Raw genomic sequence first — 21782 nt, forward strand, 5'->3', positions numbered from 1 at the left:
CCCCCCCCCCAAAAAAATAAATAAATTTAAGTTTGTTTTTAAAAAATATTTTCAATTTCAAAAATTATTTTCTACTCTAGTAAAATAAAAGATATTTCTCAAAAATATTTTTCATTCATAAATCAAACACTAAAAATCTTTTCTGGAAAATATTTTCTAATCACTAACCAAACATGAGAAAATAAGTCAAAAATCAACTTGTTTTCCAGGAAAACATTTTCCTTCATACCAAACATACCCTTAGATGCTGCTATAAGTCTTCTGAACGAGATGAAGCAGAAAGACATTCCTCCAAACTTAGTCACATATAGTTCAATAATTGATGGTTTGTGTAAGCTTGGTCAGTGGGAAAAAGTTAAAACTTTTTTCTCTGAGATGGTGAGCCTTAATATTTATCCAAATGTGCAAATATTCAATGTACTAATAGATGGACTATGCAAAGAAGGGAAAGTTGAAGATGCCAAGGAAGTAATGAAACACATGATTGAAAAGGGTGTAGAGCCTAATATAATCACCTACAATGCGATAATGGATGGATATTGTTTGCGTGGTCAACTAGATAGAGCTAGGAGAATTTTTGATATCTTGATAGATAAGGGCATTGAACCTAGCATTATTAGCTATAACATACTAATAAATGGATACTGTAAGAAAAAGGAATTGGCCAAGGCCATGCAATTGTTTTGTGAAATTTCTCAAAAGGGATCAAAACCTAGTATTGTTACCTACAATACTATCTTGCAAGGTCTGTTTGAGGTTGGTAGAATTGGATCTGCTAGAGAAATCTATGTTGAAATGATGTCTACGGGGACGATTCCTGATTTATACACTCATGGCACATTGCTCAATGGTTATTTTAAGTACGGATTTGTTGAAGAAGCTATGTCACTCTTGAATAAGTTGGAAAGAAAGAGTGAAGATACTAATATTGCAATTTCCAATGTTGTCATTAATGGATTAAGCAAAAATAGTAAATTCGACGAAGCTCATGCTATCTTCGAGAAGCTTTCTTCAATGGGATTACTTCCGAATGCGAAACATACAATACTATGATAAATGGATTTTGTCTAGAAGGGTTGTTAGATAAAGCTAAAGATACGATTAGAAAAATGGAGGACAACGGTAGTTTGCCAGACAATGTCACTTACAACCTTGTTCTACAAGGATTTCTCAGGTGCAACAAAATTACTGAAATGACAACTTTCATGAAGGAAATGGCCGGAAGGGGCTTCTCTTTAGATGCAATTGCAACTACATTTTTGGTTGACATTGTAAGATATAATCCTTCCGTCCTTGACATGATACCTGAGTTTCACTTGGAAAATAAGAAGTGAATATTTCTTTCTCTTGGTTTATACGGCTATGTTATCACTGAAGGAAATGGCTGGAAGGGGCTTCTCTGTAGATGCAACTACAACTACGTTTTTGGTTTACATTGTAAGAGATAATCCTTCCGTCCTTGACATGATTCCTGAGCTTCACGTGAAAAATAAGAAGTGAATATTTCTTTCTCTTGGTTTATACGGCTATGTTATCACTGAAGGAAATGGCTGGAAGGGGCTTCTCTTTAGATGCAACTGCAACTACATTTTTGTTTGACATTGTAAGAGATAATCCTTCTTGACATGTTACCTGAGCTTCACATGGAAAATAAGAAGTGAATATTTCTTTCTCTTGGTTTATACGGCTATGTTTTCACTGAAGGAAATGGCTGGAAGGGGCTTCTCTTTAGATGCAACTGCAACTACATTTTTGTTTGACATTGTAAGAGATAATCCTTTTGTCCTTGACATGATACCTGAGCTTCACTTGGAAAATAAGAAGTGAATATTTCTTTCTCTTGGTTTATACGGCTATGTTATCACTGAAGGAAATGGCTGGAAAGGGCTTCTCTTTAAATGCAACTGCAACTACGTTTGTAGTTGACATTGTAAGAGATAATCCTTCCGTCCTTGACATGATACCTGAGCTTCACTTTGGTAAAATAAGAAGTGAATATTTCTTTCTCTTGGTTTATACGGCTATGTTATCACTGAAGGAAATGGCTGGAAAGGGCTTCTCCTTTAAAATCCGCAACTTGGCCTAACGTACCGTTTGTAGTTGACATTGTAAGAGATAATCCTTTGTCCTTGACATGATACCTGAGCTTCACTTGGTAAAATAAGAAGTGAATATTTCTTTCTCTTGGTTTATACGGCTATGTTATCACTGTGATACAATTTCCTAATTATCCTTGCAAAAGAATAGCATCCAATGCAATTGTACAAGCTGATGGCAATTAGAATGTTGTTTGAGCTTTCTAGGAAGGCCTATTGAGGAGGTACGAAATCAGATGATATCTCACTCTTAATATGTGAAAAGATGGTTACTATACCATTCTCCTTTTCTTTTTTTTTGCTAAAAAAAACAGGAATAATGGTGAGTTTCCTTATGCGTATACATTATAAGTCTAGTAATATCATTTGTAGTGCTTATTTAGTTATCTTCAATTATTTTTATTATTGTTGTCTTCAGGTAATATCATTTTTTATTTTTTATTCTTAGAATCAATAACAACTGCTTTTAACTCACAAAATGCTCTACTAGAACAATCTTCTTGATCGTTTCTGAAGTTGTAGTTACATCATTTTGATAAATAGAATGTCAGAGCTGTCAAGTCAACCCCATCCTTCTGTTCTAAACCATATAGAATGAATTATTTTGGTTTTTTCCCATGAATTCAAATAAAAGAAGTTTGAATCTGATAGGATAAACAGTACCATAGATGAATGGTTAACATCATATTCAATTTATTTAAGAATATACTTTGAAGTTTATACATGATCCAAGATTACTTTATGCTTATTGGGAATTGACAATTTCATAGAACCGTAACATTGTCTAAGAACAATGTATATGATCCAAAAGGACTGGCCATGTAATTTGGGAGATAATTGCAGCCCTGAGAGCCACCTGTTTCGCAAAGCACGTTTAGCCCATATTGCGAAAAAAGAAGTCATGTTTTGTGCAACAGATGCTTCCTGTGTAAACATGCCAATTTTATCAGTAAATTATCTACTGCTTCACTCTATGTTGCTCGGATTCTTCAAAAATATCGATGGATGTGTGTCGGATACTCCAAAAATAGTGTATTTTCAATGGATCCGTCATGGATGCGGCAACATTTTTGTAGAGTCCGAGCAACATAGGCTTCACTGCACCACTAGACAGATCTGGACAATGTCTCTTGTCATTTTTGGTGTCTAATGGCTCAATGATGCATTAAATTTGCAGCAGCTGGTACGAGCAGTCTTTCATCAAGGGACTGCTATTCACTCCCATGTTTTCTAGTCTATATGAATGGAGAGGAATGATAGACGTTTCAATGATAAGAGAAGCAAGAATAATAAGGTATGGCGAGAGCGAATCGCCTTGCCTTAGACCCTTCTGGTTAGAGAAAAAACTTCCGAAGTACTATTGATTATGATAGATACTCTAAAATTAGTAAATACAATACTTTGATAGTGTGAACTGAGATTTTTTTTTAAAGATAAATATTGTTGATGTTAAAACCAGCATTAAGAAGTGTTGTAATTACGTCCAAAAATTAATAAAAGAAAGTAAACCTTGGTTATCTATATAAAAGATTCTACGAGCTGTAACAAGGTTTCGACATCTTCAACTAAATCAATTTTACACCAAAAGAATACAATCAGCTATGGTTTTCAAAATTGAGCTCTTTTGTCCTTCTAAACATCTTCTATTTCGCTCCTTTCAAATGCTCCACCAATAGGTGTAAAATCAACGGTGAGTGAATGTGTTGTAAAAGGAATGAGGTAGACTTAAAATCACACGGAAGGAAGTTGTTTTGATGGACCGACAATCTCTTAGAATCCACTGTAGAACCAAAGAAAAATAGGACACAATGGAGAAAACAATCTATATAATCGATAATAATTTTTTTCCCCATTAAAATGATTGGGATTATGTTTTAATCATGTTAGTATGTTTACTTTATGTTCTATGTTTTAGAGATTTATATGTCAGTAAAAATTGTAGAGAACTTTTTTTATTTTGTATAATATTAATCCAAAATGAAAGTTAATTGAGTGATATTGTTAGCGAGAATTCATTTAGCAGATTTGGGATTGAGACTTAGTTGTTGTTTTTGGTGTTGTACTTAAATGCACACTTACCAATTCTCTAGGTATGGTAACTAATGTTTTCAATAGACTTGGGCGGTGTTTGGATTGACTTATTTTAAGTGAATTTTGGCTTTTAAGCTCTTTTTTAGTTTTGAAAGTGTTTGACAAACACAAAAAGTGCTTTTAAGTCAATGAAATGGATTGAAAAGAATCACAAGGGTCTCAGGTTCAATTCCCACTATGTGATTTCTTTTCATTTGCCCCAGTACCTGGTAACTGTTGCCAGACAATCAATTTTTTATTATATTTTTCAAAAAAGACTCATCAACTGGCAGTACATGTTTTGGCTTTGTTTCCTCTTGAATAAACTTATTTGTATTCCCCTAAATGCTATACATGCAATATTTTTCAAGGACTTTTTATGCTTCAAATCTTTCTTTTCTAATTTTCTGCATAATATGTAACTTAACAGATAACCGCATTAAGCACATTCAGTCGTTGATTAGGTTGGTATGTGTCCACTCATATGTTGTCTGCTTGTGGTAAGTGAGCATTGGGATGAGCTGAACTGCTTAAAGCCTACGTTCAAGGACGTTATTAGATAATGATGGTGGCAAGATATATGTTTGGGTCTGTCACACCCCTGTTTTTTCCTCAAAATTGATGTTTTGAAAGAAGAAGAGTTTTTCAATTAAAGTGACATTTTGAATAGGGATTAATTTATTATTCAGAATCGATACTTGGAATTGAGTTTTGGTGTTCCAAGTCACCTTATTTAAATCCCTAATCAAAATGAAATTTGATTCAACTGAGTTTTGGTGTTCCAAGTCACCTTATTTAAATCCCTAATCAAAATGAAATTTGATTCAACTGAGTTTTGGTGTTCCAAGTCACCTTATTTAAATCCCTAATCAAAATGAAATTTGATTCAACTGAGTTTTGGTGTTCCAAGTCACCTTATTTAAATCCCTAATCAAAAAGAAATTTGACTCGTTATTTTATTTGGTCTGCGAAATCAAAGATCGGGTAAGAAATTCTGTTGATCGAGGGAAAGGTATTAAGCATCCCTCGAGTCATGTGGTTCTAGCAGGTCGCTTTATTGACTTTTGTATGACTTGACTTAATTTTTTGATATTATTTTATAAAGAAAAAATTATTTACCCTCATTCTTTTATTTTAAACCTGTGTAAAAGTTATCTTATTTTATAAGTGTGGACTTTTCATATATTTTTTATTATTTATTTATTTTCATGCTTTCAACATTTGTTTATTTCTTAATTTCTCACCTTTTTTTTCTTTTTTTTTCATTGTAATGTTTCCCTGTTTTCCTTCTTTTTACTCTTTTTAATTTTTAATAATTATTTTTCTTTGCTTTCCCTTCTGCTTCATTTTTTTTTTTACTTCTTGATTTGTTTTTTTAAAATTATTATTATTATTATTATGTTTGTTTTTGACACGTTTTATTTTCCCTTTTCATTATATTTTTTTTTTCTGTTTCTGTCTTCTTAAAAAAATTATAATTAATTTTCTTTTGTTTTTTTTTACGTTTCCCTTTTTTAACTTTACCTTCTTTTTTCTTTTTTTATTACGTTTTCTCTTTCTTTTGTTTTTTACCTTTTAATCTCTCTTTTTTTACGTCATTAACATGAAACGAAAAACCTACTAACTAACATCTTTACATAATGAATCTTGGTCATTAATTATTCTCATTAATTCAATTTATTAAGCCATAACTACACATATCATCATTAAAAATATGAAAAATAAGAATAGACTTGGACAATAGTTATACTTAAACATGAAATAAACTGTGGATTGCATAAACATGAAATAAACTGCGGTGCGTTATAACAATTTCACACTAAATATGACTATATAAAGAATCTAATCATAAAATTGATATAAAAGATTTGAACATACTTCATATTATAACATCAATGAATATTAACGGGTTAAACACATACAAAATTTGACATTTTCAATATATTGCAATCAAGATTTGTATAATAATGACATTAAATTATACAAAGAAGATTAAGTGTTACCTCTTGTGAAGATTATTTCACAAAGAAAATACTACAATTAGGAACCACGAACTGAAAATCACGTAACTCAATCTCAAACTCCACTTTTGTCCTTTGTTGTGCATTTGTTTTTGATGAGTTTAATGAGTGTATTGCTGTTTTTTTATGGTGTGTGTCTGTGTGCTTGGAGAGAAAATAAATGTTTTGGTCTTTTTTTTTTCTTTTTGGTTTACTACGTTGTGTGTGTTGTGTTTTTGTCTGCTGATTCTTCTAAAAAAAAATTCCGTATATGTTGATTTTTTTTTCCTTTTTTGTAGTCGTCTTTTTGTGTGTGTGTATTATTTCTGGGTTTTTTTTTTTTGGTTTTTCTACGTGTGTTCTGTGTTGTGCAGATATGTGTAGGGTAAGGGAGAGTGGGGTTAATTGGAAGGGGAAGTGGGGTGAGGTTACGTGTATTGGGGTGTAGTGGAAAGTAGAGCAAATAAGTAGCTAATAGTAAATTATAATTAACAAATACTAGCTTATTTATTAAACTAAAATTAAAAATAAAACATATCTTTTTTTTTTGTTATTTTCAAATCTTTTAAAATAAACTTACTAAAATAAGATAAAAGAAAAATATCTAATTATATATAAAAGCAATATTTATCTACTAAAAATGGTGTACGACCTTAAGTTCGGTCAAAAATTACGTGTCTAGAGTTTGCCCCTCTTTGACCGGAAACACGAAGATTTTCAGACAAAGAAGTAGATAACGTGATAAATTTTGATCGGACTTGTATTTAAAGGAAAAATTTGTGCGACCGAGTCTTGATTTTGGACATCCTACATATCCCGGATTATAAGGGAATCAAGTCACATGTAGTTCAAGGAGATGAGGTGATGGATTTGAAGTTAAGTGAGGTTCCATCGAGGCTCCAGGTCGCGGATCTCATCTTTACATTAAAAAAATGAAAGCTAATAGTCAAAAGGAAAATAAAAGTACAAGCTCATATCTATGCAGCTTCACTTGAGTCTTGAATTTGAGATATCACCTTGATTTTGGTGAGTATCTTGATCTTGAATGGATTCGATGCTTAACTTGTCATTTAGAGTGAGCGTTTGACACTCTTCAAAATGATGAGGGTTCTGCTAGTCCCATTATGAAGAGAGTCCTGCTAATCTAATCCCATTATGTAGGAGGATCCTGCTAATCTAAATCATATTATGTAAGAGGGTCATGCTAGTTCCATTATGAGGAGGGTCCTGCTAGTCTAATCTCATTATGTAGGAGGGTCCTGCTAATCTAAATCTCATTATGTAGGAGGGTCCTGGTAATCCCATTATGTAGGAAGGTCCTGCTAGTCCCATTATGAGGAGGGTCCTGCTAATTCCATTTCTGCTAGTCCCATTATGAGGAGCGTCCTGCTGATCTAAGTCTCATTATGAGGAGGGTCCTGCTAATCCCATTATGTAGAAGGGTCCTGCTAATCCCATTATGTAGGAGTCTCATTATGTAGGAGTGCTAATCTAAATCTCATTATAAGGAGGGTCCTGCTAATCCCATTATGTAGGAGGGTCCTGTTAATCCCATTATGAGAGGGTCCTGCTAATCCATTATGTAGAAGGGTCCTGCTAGTCTCATTATGAGGAGGGTCCTGCTAATCCCATTATGTAGGAGGGTCCTGCTAGACTAAATCCCATTATGATGAGGGTCTTGTTAATCCCATTATGTAGCAGGGTCATGTTAATCCCATTATGATAGGGGTCCTGCTAATCTAAATCCCATTATGTAGGAGGGTCCTGCTAATCTAAATATCATTATGTATGAGGGTCCTACTAATCTAAATCTCATTATGTAGGAGGATCCTGCTAAACTAAATCTCATTATGTATGAGGGTCCTGCTAATCCCATTGTCCAGGAGGGTCCTGCTAGTCTAAATCTCATTATGTAAGAATATCTTACTAAACATAATCATCAATTGGAATCATCACAACATTTTTTATTTTTAGCCCAATTTGCACCAGAAAATATTTTTTGAGTTATAAACATGAATGAGAAATACTTGTACCAAAAGAAAATGCAAGACAATATGTAATTAGGGTGTTTGTTCCCAAGAAATAAAAGATGACATAGTGTTTGTTCCCTAGAAATGGTAGTGATTGATTTATCTTATTTTATAACAAATAAAAACATGTCCCGATTTTTGAAACTGAGAAACTTTGAAATTCTTTTTAATTTATCATTTTTTCAATTATTTTTTTCGATTTTGATCTTTCAAGGATATAAAATTTTATTCTATGAGACCGAGCCCATTGTAAGACTGCCTACGTATCTTGTATAGCAAGAATCAGGTCAAACGTAGTTCATATAAATAAAATTTTTTCTACAAAAGACCTCTTTTTTTAAAAAAAAAACTAAAGGAGAAAAGAAAGAAATTAATTCATGGTTGAGATTGTTTTAACTTTAGTTGGTACCAAAAAATAGTATTATGCATATGAATCACCTTCAACCACTTTTAGACAAATTTGAGGTCAACTTTGAGTAATCCTTATAATTTCAAATGGTATCTCAAATATTCTTAAGCATTAACAAGATCAGTCCATCTTGCATAAATTAAGGGCCTAGAATTTCCTCATGTTTCAAATGCTCTCGCAACAAATGAAAGTCCTACTTCACACAATAGAATAATTTAGATCGTAGAATATTTTTGAAAGTCACTCACAATCAGAAAAATGTTCAATGCATGAGATTGAGATATCATATGTTTGACCCTCATGTAAGTATCCACTAATGTGAGAACACAAAATATGAGATCTAATAGAACTTGTCATTGACTTATAATGTAGGCTTAGAGAAAGGTAGGATATTTATTTGGGATAAAGTGACTATTTCCTCCTTAAAATTTGCACAATGCTCTCAATATTTTTTCATTTTCGCGTTTGACCTTTGTTTTCTTGAAAGCTTCTCTTCATTTATTTTTTCTCATTTTCTCTCCTTCTTGTGGGAGAATTTTTTTATTTTTTCTTCTAGCTTTTCTTTGTCATTTTTTTTGAACTTTCACATATTTGGCATTTTCATTTTGTTATCCAACTTAGATCTTTGGGCTTGTGTAGCTAATTAACAATGCGCTCAAGGAGGTGAGATCCAGGAATAATGCATTTATGCACTAAAAATGATATATGCGAAGATATGGTTATTCAAATAAAAATGTTTCAGGCTCGAAATAGGAGTCTTATGGATAAGATGTCATTTGGTAGGCTTGAAAGGCATAATCGGATCAAAGAAAGCCTATAATCATTTCCCAAGTTAAATGTTGTTCAAAATGTCGCCTCAACCTACATTCGGGCCAAGTTCTAGATCAACAAACTCATGCCTTTGAATTTTATATCTAAAGCTCACCACACAATGCACATGAAACATGAGTTCGAATTTATTTTAGCCTTAACTTTAAGCAAAACAAATTTTCAAGTATTACATAAATATATCAAGAGATACCAAAAGAAGTCTATAGATCACAACAAAGTTGGTCTGTCTTGCCAAATAGTTTAACACTTTATTGTTTTTCTTTATCCACACTCCTAAGTATGTTGGTACCAACCAAGTAAAAAAAATTCTAAATTAAAAAAAAATCCCTTTTTTTTACCCCAATTTTTGTGACAAAGACTTTTTAGATTTTTTTCCTGTTGGACCGAACCTCAAAATAAGGTTGCCTACGTATCTTGTCAAATTAAGAATCAGGTCAAATGTAGTTAAAAAGATTATGAACACAACGTTATTTCTAATAAGAAATACTTTTTTTTTTAATATGGATCACCGAATCCGAGGAGGGTTGCCTACGTATCTCATCCAAGTGAAAATCAAGTGTGCGTAGTTCGTGAGTTTTGATATGGGAAGTAAGAACTTTTGTTTTGTTTTATTTGTTGAAGAGGGATAAGAATCCTATATTTTAGAAAGAATAAACAAATTTTTTCATATTTTTTATTTATTTTTGAATAAAGATTAAGATTTTTTTTTTGAAAGTTTAAATAAAGATCACCGTACCCGAGGAGGGTTGCCTACGTATCTCAACGATATGAGAATCAGGTGCGCGTAGTTCGCGAGTTTCGATATGGGAAGTAAGAACTTTTATTTTGTTTTATTTGTTGAAAAAGGATAAGAATCCTATAATTTAGAAAGAATAAACAAATTTTTTCATATTTTATTTATTTATTTTTGAATAAAGATTAAGATTTTTTTTTTGAAAGTTTAAATAAAGATCACTGAACCCGAGGAGGATTGCCTACGTATCTCAACGATATGAGAATCAGGTGTGCGTAGTTCATGAAGAGTTTTTTTAAAAATGTATTCTACTTTCGAAAACTATTTTTCCTTTTGGTCATGTTGTTGCAAAAATGCAAAATTCAATCTTTTTGAAATTTTACAAAGAATTGCTATATTTATTAAAAATTTGAGGAATGCCTTTTTTTTCCAGTTTACTAATTTATTCTAAAGTCAGTCGACATTCAAATAGTATCTTTGTAACAAATAGCACATAGACTCGAACCTTATGTTGAGCCGCATTAAATAAAAAATGCATATGATGCAAATAAAGTGAATCCTATTAAGGATAATAAATGTCTGAGACCTGTTTTACTAAGTTTAGCAACCTAATGAAATAGGTGTCTAGACTGGATATAAAACGAGTGGATAACTCGAGTCGAGAAGGGACAGTTTACCGATAGCAAGGCTTTTCGGCCTCACTGTTGGTCCTTCCCATCCTAAGACATATGTTACTATAGAATCATTCTCAGGAGCATTGTCGCATCTCTGGTATCTCATGGCTCGGGAGCGTAATTGCATCTTCGATTAAAGTATCTCAAAAGACTCAGATTGATGCGTAGAGAAGACAATTTATATTGCAATTCAAACAATATTAAAGCGATAAATAAGCGGATAAATAGTTCATAACGATAACAAACACAATAAAAACTAATAATAGTCATACACAAGTCAATATTTATAAGCTCGAATTCTAGTTATCCCCAGTAGAGTCGCCATCTATCACACCCATATTTTTTCGTCAAAATTGATGTTTTGAAAGAAGAAGAGTTTTTCCAATTAAATTGACATTTCGAACATGGATTCTTTTATTTTAGAGCCGTCACTTGAAATTGAGTTTTGGTGTTTCAAGTCACCTTATTTTTACCGCTATTCAAAAGGAAGTTGACTCTAAATTTTTTATTGGTCAGGGAACTAGAAATCTGGATAATGAATTCTATTGACCGAGGGGAAGCTGTAAGGCACCCCTCGAGTCCCGTGGTTCTAGCATGGTCGCTTTATTGACGTATATCTGACTTGACTTAGTTTTTGAATACATTATGTTTATTAGCCTAACAATTTACTTAAGTCCCGCTTTCTTTGATTTATTTTAAACTAATTTGTAAAACTGTCTTACTTTATTAGTGTGGTGTATTGGTAACAGCGCTTTCCAACCTTGCCACAAATTATTTTATTTATTTATATTTCAAGACTAAAATTGATTTTAAGCTCTTTGTATCCTAATATTTGCCTACTATTATTATCGATCTAATCATGTTCCTATTATTTCAATTGAATAAAATTTAATTATTAATAAAAAAAAAATTAAAATTAAAAATTAAAAATATAGGTCAACATAAACTAATTAATTGAAAACTCTTATTAAGATTGCTCACTTAAATAAAATTTAAAGAAAGTTACAAATCTTTTGTTTTATTTTATTCTATGTTTTTCTAAAAAAAAAAAGAATAATCATAATATCAATAAGAACACATAGTAAAAAATAAATAAATTTAAAATATACACTTGCCTATACAAATTTCGCACATTAATATAATCATGTTAGGAATTATGGGCACCTAAAATCTTTTATTTTTCTTTATTTTAGTCATTAAAGTGAAAAGAAAAACCTACTAATTAAAATCAATAATTTACATAATGAATCTTGGTCATTAATTATTCCCATTATTTCAATTTATTAAGCCATAACTACACATATCATCATTAAAAAGATGAAAAATAAGAATAGACTTGAACAATAGGTTTACTTAAACATGAAATAAACTATGGGTTGCATAAACATGAAATAAACTACGGTGCGTTATAACAATTTCATACTAAATATGACTATATAAAGGATCTAATCATAAAGTTGATATAAAAGATTTGAACATACTTCATATTATAACATCAATGAATATTAACGGGTTAAACACATACAAAATTTGACAATTTCAATATATTGCAATCAATATTTGTATAATAATGACATTAAACTATACAAAGAAGATTTAGTGTTACCTCTTGTGAAGATTAATTCACAAAGAAAAAACCACAATTAGGAACCACGAACTGAAAATTACGTAACTCAATCTCAAACTCCACTTTTGTCCTTTGTTGTGTGTTTGTTTTTTATGAGTTTAATGAGTGTATTGCTGCTTTTTTTATGGTGTGCGTCTGTGTGCTTGGAGAGAAAATAAATGTTTTGGTCTTTTTTTTCGTTTTTTTTTGGTTTTCTACGTTGTGTGTGTTGTATTTTTGTCTGCTGATTCCTCTAAAAAATATTCCGTATATGTTGAATTTTTTTTCCTTTTCTGTAGTCATCTTTTTGTGTGTGTGTATTATTTCTGGTTTTTTTTTTTTTGGTTTTTCTACGTGTGTTCTGTGTTGTGCAGATATGTGTAGGGTAAGGGAGAGTGGGGTTAGTTGGAAGGGGAAGTGGGGTGATGTTACGTGTATTGGGGTGTAGTGGGTAGAATGGTTAGTTTATATCATTATTTATTCAATTAATAATATAATATAATATAAACTCGTAGGTAGGTCACCAATGCAGTGGATATGGGTGTGGACTCCATACCTCGTGACCTCATGCTCAATGCGGCAAGGTGGTTTCAGGGAAGAACAATACGTCATACTCCATAGTGGTTGACATACTTGAGGGTATCTTCAAACTCATAGAATAAGATTTTAATGTCATGAAAGTAGTATCTGGCAGGGTACCTGTTTATGATGCAATAGAGGGCATATACCAGGCTAAAAGAAGGATCTTTTCAGTAGGATGGAGTACAAAAGCCTCATCAGCTGAACTGTTGCAATAACCTTTTGAAAAAGCATACCAGAAACATCATAACCTCATCATAAGCACTGCAAAGCAATCACGTTTTGTTCCCGGGCCGCCCTTTGCCATAAATATATATCCATCTTGAAGAAGATTCTCTGTTTCTTCCTACTTCCAATCACTTGTGTTCTTTTTTATAATCATAGAGGATCTTGACTAATTCCACGGGATATCTGTCAGTAACAGGTACCAAGTAACTCTTTCCACTAATGCCCTTAGTGTTTTTGACAGTTAACAATAGTGTTCTTATTGTTCTAAAATCACAAGGATGCATATGGTCAACAGGAATAATCCTCAGTAAAGCACAAAAACAGTGTCCTTATATGCATCTCTCACTAGCTATGTTTATCTCATCCTCTCCAACCAGAAGCATCAGCTATGGTCTTCACTCTTCTTTTCATCAGTATAAATATTTAAGGTGAGTTCTGACACAAATTGCACCAAAAAGCTATTTCTACAGATCCCACTCTTGCCACCAAACTTGATCTTTTAGACACGGGTGCGGGCGACATCATTTTTGAAGAGTCCGAGCAACCTAGCTTGGAAATTGAAAGTATCACACACTACACCAAACTCATTTCATATTTCAACACCATGACAAATATCTACACACAAATGACACATTTATCGTCCATGTGAAAAATCAAAGCATGAACAAAAAACTTGCAGTACGTCCCTTAAGTTTGCTAATGTGGATCACTTTTAGTCCAAGTAACAAAATGAACTTAAAACAATAATGGTGTCAAAAGTCAATCGAGTTGGACTTCAATGTGGACATTGGATGAAAAATCAAAAGAAAAAAGTACCCCCAGTCATTTTTAATGCAAGAAACTATATTCAATAACCTTGAAAATTAATGATCTTGAACTTTTGAGGACATTTGCTTCGTGTGCAAACCTTCATGCATGGTTAAAAGTCAAAAGTGTTGTTCATGGATCAAAACTTATTAAAAGTGGAGTAAGAAATTAAATTCAAGATCACTCAATCGCACTAAACATTATATTTAAAATTTATCTGCACTTCATCTTCTTTAATCTTTTCTAAACTAGGGGTAGCTAGGCCTTGTTGAGCACAACCCAATTCAATACCTAACATATATGATAAAAAATTTAAATGTAAGTTTATGAGCTATGTAAAAATAAATTAAATATTGTTTTTGGAAAAGTTGAAGTTTGACACACTAAATTATAACAAATGGTTTCCTAACATATCATTCCATTTTTTTTAGTTCTTGTTGTTATTTATTAATTATTTTCACTAACTTTGCCTTTTTTAATTACCTAAATAATAGTGAATACTAAAGAGTTTTAGAAGAGAATAATTCTGAACTTGTGTATTGCTCAAAGATTACAATGATATAAATAAATGAAGAGTACTAACTAATTATGGTGACTAGACAATCAAATCCTTACAGATCAACTAGACTATCATTTATACAACATTGCATGACTATAATGATTCCTTTTAATTTTGAATTTGATTGGATAGTGGACTAAAATACATATTTTTAATCATTATTTGCTTCACATTTAATATTTTTTATTTGTCCCCCTTTTAGCATGAATTTTATGAATTGTGCTTAATAATGTATTTTATTTGTAGGATTAAATTGGTGTGAAGATGAATAGATTTGGAGCTAAAACGAATGAAAGATGAAGATTATTGAAGGAAATCAAACAGACAACTTATTGAATTAAATTTAATATAATAATATATAGTAATATATAAGAAGTGCATATTACGAATCACAAAATACAAAGAGCAAATTGAGTTGCGCCGCGTGTCAAATTATGAAGGCAACAACAATATAATAGAAGACACCAAACATGCTTTTCTAATGGAATCCAATTCCTTTAGGTTTTGGGTTTTCCAATTTGTTTTGGATTCAATTATTTTATTTAAGGTTTTTTTTATATCTATAAACAGTTCAAATAATTCTCAAATAATTCTTGAGGGGAGGAAGACACAATATTGAAAATAACTTTGACCTAGGATTTTATCTTTTCTTCTCCTTTATTTATTTTATATCTTTTCTTTGGACGATATGTTGTAATTGCTTTATGTCTATGTAGAATTAAACTTCTCGTTCTAGGATTATGTTAACTTACAAAATGATTGTTTAGTGATTCTTGATTCGGCATATTTGTTTATCATATTAGTTGTTCTTATGTTCTTGTGATTACTATTTTGATGTTTGATCACCATTAGAATAATTTTATTATTTTTTCTAGAACTGAGGAAAGGAATATAAGGACAGAATGTGGAATATAAGGAGAATGATATTTTCTTGTAATAATACCTTGAATTTATTTGTGTTTAGGATAAGGATATACATAGGTGTCGCGCTTGGTTCAAATTCGGGAAAACAACATAATGCTCCATAGTTGATATAATATATCCCCGCTCAATGATGTAGTTGAATTGTCAATTGTGGTAGACGATTAGTGGTTGGGAGATCATGGCCATATTATCAACCCCGTGAATCAACAACTAAATAATCAAATAAGTTGATGAAATTGATGCTAAACGTGATTGTTAGCTAAACCATAATCCTAGATTGATTGTGTAAAAGTTTTCTCTTTCCTTGGTTAATTGTTCATTAGTTATTTTATCTTTACTTTTAGTTTAGTTAATTTATATTCATCTTTAAAATATCCATTTAAATAAATAATTAGAATTAGTATAATTTAGTAAATAGTTAATCTATAAATCCCTGTGAGTTCGACATCCAGTTTCTAAAAAAAAACCACTTTATTACTTGCACGACCACGTACACTTACGTATGCGTTTGAACGCAACAAGTTTTTAGCACCGCTTCCAGGGACTTAGGAATTAAATAGATTTCTAGGTTATACTCTTTCTTTCTATTTATTTAAGTTTTTATTTTATTTTTATCTTTATCTTTTTGTGCAAAAACAAATTTTCCCTTGAATATTTGGGTGCTCTTATTGATTTGGATGATTGGGATTAATGGTGGTTGTAATATGGGCATCCTTGTCAATATTGTGAAGGACCCCATTTAGATATCAAGTGTCCTACTATTCAAAAGAGCGGGTTGTGCACACCTACCCAATTTTATTCACCTTCACCTTTGTTTCTAGCAAGCCAATCAACCCTATTGATTGATTATCGCATAGGAGTTTGACCTCATTTTGCTTATTGTGGCCATTTAGCCCCTTACGTTCCAACACACTATGTTATCCATTCCCTAGACCAAGAATGACAGTGCCTCCCTCTTTTATTGTACCCCTATCCTTCACTACCTCATTTGGTTTTGTTTCTGTTAGGGCATGTAACGTGTCGGTACTGTTCACTTGTGTTCTCAATTGTTGAGGATTGTTCCTCCTATGAGCAAGAGTTATCCAGGTTCCTTGTGAGCTCATCCTCACTTTTGTATTGTTCCTCAATTGTGTTGGAGGAGATGTTATCCCTGCATTCTGTGTGCTATCAAATGAGACTCTCCATTTCTCCATTGTTGCTTGCTTTCTTCTACTTCCACAAGTGTCTCTAATGGTTTTTTTGTTGCATTCTTCTTCCTGCATTATGTCTTTGTATGCCTATACTTCTTAAAATGTTTACACAAGGATAACCTCCAATCATATACTCCCTCCGTTTCAAAAAGAGTGGCCTGGTTTGACTTGGCACGGAGTTTAAGAAATTAAAAAAGACTTTTGAATCTTGTGGTCCTAAATTAAAGTTATGTCAAATGTACAAAATTGCCCTTAATCTTGTGGTCTTAAACATGCCACGTGGAAAGCTAAAAGTAAAATGTTACCAAAAAAGGAAAGAGGTCATTCTTTTTTAAACAAACTAAAAAGGAAAGGAGGTCATTCTTTTTGAAACAGAGGGAGTAGTACTTTCTACCTCTACGAGAACTTCTTTTTCATTCATGAACCATACATTGTCTAGTAGCTCAGAATCTATCTCGGCCTCAATTAATAATCCAGCAAAGCTTAGGCCCACCTTCTTCTCAGTGTGTTGGCCCACCATGAAAGGCTTTCCTACCAAGCTCCCAATCTTACTAAGTCCCTTGGGACTCCAATATTTGAATTCTAATCATAGAAATTTCACCCATATCGGCATTGTGTACAATTCATCTCTTGAGAACTCCATGTTTTAACAATAAATGGCTTATTGTCAAAGTGATAGATTCCCCCTTGGATTACAACATTCTTCCCCGCTTCTGAATCAAATCGAACCAACACTATTCCATTTTTTAGCATTGGGATTTTATTGATCCCATGTTTTGCCCAATGACTTTGGATGTACCCACTCATTATAGAGAATGGAGGATGCACCCCTAATACTAGGCATACTACTGCATTTCTCCAATATGTTATTTCAGTGCCTATGTCTTCACTTCAATTTCACATACAACTGAATCACCCTGCATTAATAGAGACACATATTCAAGCTTGAATCCTGCATTGACCAATTTCCCTATATCGAAATTATCCCAGATAGAGGTCTTATCTGCATCTTCGGCCAGAGCTTCAATCTCATCTGTGCAACTAAGCCTAGGGCTAGTGTTGCCCCTGCAAGGACTTATTGATGTCCCTGCTATCACTGTTCCATTGCTTGAGTTCCTCCCTTCCGCTGGTGTCACTATTACATTGATTGCTTGCTCTCATTTCCCAGATCTGGCTCATATTTCTTGTTCGTTGCTTATTTCACTTCCGTCTGGCTTTTCTATTATCACATTTTGTTGGTTCTTATATTTTGATCTCGTACTATGATTTTCCTTCTCGTTTATCGTAGCCCTAGTTTACATCACCTTTTTCCCTTTGCTCTCATTCTCTTCTTGTTGTTTCGTACCTTTCCTCTACTTAATAGTGTCCTTCACCATCATCTCCTGAGCCATTAGTGCTTTCTATGATGGAATTCGAGCTCTCCTTCCCATGGTAGGCGCAAGTTAGTTACCATGCGTCGAGAGAGAAAACCATATGCGCAGAAAGTTATACTCAATGTTCTTTTTTTTCTTCAAGTTTTCATTCTAACATAATTTTATACAAAATATAAATAAATAAATATGGGGCTCGTGCGCAGTGGTGAAGCCAAGATTTCTATGAAGGAGGTTCGAAGCATAAAGAAGTAAACACGTGAAAAATACAAGATGAAAAATGGAGCAAGGTGGGAGTGAAATATTGATCTTAACCTGTAAATTTTACTTATCTTGTCATGTCACGTTTAGGTTCTGCCTACTTTTACCCTACTCCATTAAGTTTTTAAAAATTTCTAGTTTTTTCTTTTCTTTTTTGCAGGCTTTACTTTTTCTTTATTTTGAATTAGTACTCATTCAATCATATGTTACTTTAAAAAACACCAAGATTCTTTAAAAAGGTGTAAGATTGAGTTACTAATATTATAGTGCATATTCAAAAGATAAATAAATGACATCGTCGATTTTTTAGTTTATTTAATTCAATTGACTAGGTTAATTTTTTTGTAAAAAGAGACAAATGATGAATAAATCAAATAAGTTTAGTTTAGTTTTCATCTCTTTAGAATCAAATTGAAAAAGAAATAACAAAGAGATACTATTAAATTAAGAAAAAAAATTCAATTAAATAGATTTTGTTAAAAGGATGTTCACGACTTTTAAAATTTTCCATTCAATTAATCTTAATTTACTTTATTTTATATAATATTTTTGTAATTCAAATTTAATAATAATTCGTCATTTTTTAAAAGAGTTTCTTTGAGTTAGTACACGAGAAGAGAGTTATGTAGAAACAAAATGAGCAATATAAATAAGAAGAATACAAGAAACAAAATATTTAAAAAAATGTAGCTAATAATTTTAAACAAAGTCGAATTACGAAAATGAAATAAGATAGAGTAAATTTTAGGTTTTAAAAATCATATTTGTATTATATAGCTATAGTTTGTATAATTGCGCTCCATAACAAATTTTATGTTTGCTATGCCTGTTAATCTGTATATTTTGGTATACATATACATAAAAATTTGTATTTGTATATTTCGGTATACTTATACATAAAAACCGACCATGTCTTGATCTGTATATTTCGGTAATCTGTATATTGATCTATATAGAAACTAAAACATAGTAATTGTATATAAACAAAATTACTACATATATACATAAAGAGATTATACAAACATGTCTTGTTATGTATAACTATGGAAAATATACAAACAACAAATTGAATTTGTATAAACAAACTAAAAAGTAGTAATTGTATATAAACAAAATTGTATAAAGAGAATTCGTATATACTAATATACCTTCCGAATGGGTCCCGCCAGATGGCAAAAAACATGGAATGTTTGCTGCGAATTACAAATAAAAGAAACTATGGCTATAACATTTAATTTGAATTAATAGTTTGCTATTTCATACAAATTTTCCAATAACATAAAGAGAATAATAATAAAAGTAAATAAAAGTAATACAACTTTAGATTGAACCCAAAAACAATAGGCCTTTTACTGTATTCTAAGCCCAAAGTCGGAGCCCATTTCAGCCTTTTCAAAGAAAAAAAAGGTTGAAAAATGTTACACATGGGAATCGAACTTGAACTATTTCGACTAACAATGAACCCCTTAGGCAATGAGCTACGCTTATCATCTATTTCGAGAAGGTTTATTTTAACATATATACTTATAAAATCAGAAGTTTACCTTATAAATCCAATGTAATTTTTTCGATCCAGGGGGTTCAGGTGAACTCTTGAGCTCCACGTAGGTTCGGCCCTGCGTGCGTGCACGGACACCCACCATTAGGGGTGTGCAAAAACCGATTTAACCAATAAACCGAACCGAAAAATATACTATTGGTTTATTGATATTGGGTTATTGGGCTAACGGTTTTTAAACGGTTTTGCAAATTTTTTTATTGGGTTATTGGTTCGGTTTCCGGTTTTATAATTTTTGTTAATGGTTAAACCGATAACCCAATAAGACTATACTAAATTTACTAGTCTTATTGTTAATGGTTAAACGATTGTTACTTTCACACTTTTTGTTAATGGTTAAACGATTGTTACTTTCACACTTTTTGTTAATGGTTAAACGATTGTTACTTTCACACTTTTTGTTAATGGTTAAACGATTGTTACTTTCACACTTTTTGTTAATGGTTAAACGATTGTTACTTTCACACTTTTTGTTAATGGTTAAACGATTGTTACTTTCACACTTTTTGTTAATGGTTAAACGATTGTTACTTTCACACTTTTTGTTAATGGTTAAACGATTGTTACTTTCACACTTTTTGTTAATGGTTAAACGATTGTTACTTTCACACTTTTTGTTAATGGTTAAACGATTGTTACTTTCACACTTTTTGTTAATGGTTAAACGATTGTTACTTTCACACTTTTTGTTAATGGTTAAACGATTGTTACTTTCACACTTTTTGTTAATGGTTAAACGATTGTTACTTTCACACTTTTTGTTAATGGTTAAACGATTGTTACTTTCACACTTTTTGTTAATGGTTAAACGATTGTTACTTTCACACTTTTTGTTAATGGTTAAACGATTGTTACTTTCACACTTTTTGTTAATGGTTAAACGATTGTTACTTTCACACTTTTTCCTTTGAATGTGTCTAGTGTCTAAACTTGCAAGAAAAATGATTGTTACTTTTATGATTATTACTTTCATGCCAAATGCTGGAAAAATCATATGGTTTATTTGAAAATTTTCTTATCGTGTATATAATATATATGAGTATTTTCTTATTGGTTAAACCGAAAACCGAACCGTTAAGTACCATAAACCGATTAACCAAAAACCGATAAGAAATATGTTATTGGTTTGGTTATCGGTTTGATGTATTTACAAACCGAAAACCGATAAACCGAACCAATAACACCTAAAATCGAACCGAACCGACCGATGCGCACCCCTACCCACCATCTAGTGAGGTTAGGGAAAAAAGAGAGTGTTGGTGAAATAACAAATTATAATTGAAAATAAAATGAAGAAAACAAAATATCTTTAGGTTGAGGCGCAAATATTGAGGTCCAATGGTACTCTTGACTTGTCCCCTCCCGAATACAACAATCTAATCACAAATTACAACTCAAAACAACTTTGGACAAGAGTTGTGTAACACCCCGTATTTGAAAAGAACCTAATTGCGGAATTTCAGATGTTGCAGGTGCCACCGACGGAGGCCACCCACGACCCGTAGGTGGGCCCACGGACCGTAGGAGTGGTTCGTGGTTGGCCACCTCAACATGCTCCAAGAATTTCCAAAAAGGCACGACCCACGGCCGGACCGTAGGTCCATCCACGGTCAGTGGTCCAGGTCTGTGGATCGTGGTCCTCAGGTTCTAGTCCCAGACGCCAAACGACGTGATGATAGGACGGACCGTTGGTCCATCCACGGTCCGTCGTTGGCCCCGACAACTTTTAAGTTTAAGGTCATTTGGTCTTTTCGCCTATACGTTGGACACCTAAACTTCGTTTAACCCCTAAACTACGTAGTTTTGGTCAGTTTAAGCCTAGTAACTTAATCAAATCCTTCCCTAATCGATTATTCT

General features: G+C 32.3%; 1 pseudogene; it reads left to right on the forward strand.

The window, feature by feature from the left end:
• The window catches only part of LOC102579384 (pentatricopeptide repeat-containing protein At3g22470, mitochondrial-like), a 3280-nt pseudogene extending 1946 nt beyond the window's left edge, over positions 1–1334 (forward strand).
• Positions 1335–21782: the final 20448 nt, after the last annotated feature.

Source organism: Solanum tuberosum, unplaced genomic scaffold, assembly GCF_000226075.1.
Source record: "Solanum tuberosum cultivar DM 1-3 516 R44 unplaced genomic scaffold, SolTub_3.0 scf00044, whole genome shotgun sequence".
In the NCBI taxonomy this organism is placed as follows: Eukaryota; Viridiplantae; Streptophyta; class Magnoliopsida; order Solanales; family Solanaceae; genus Solanum; species Solanum tuberosum.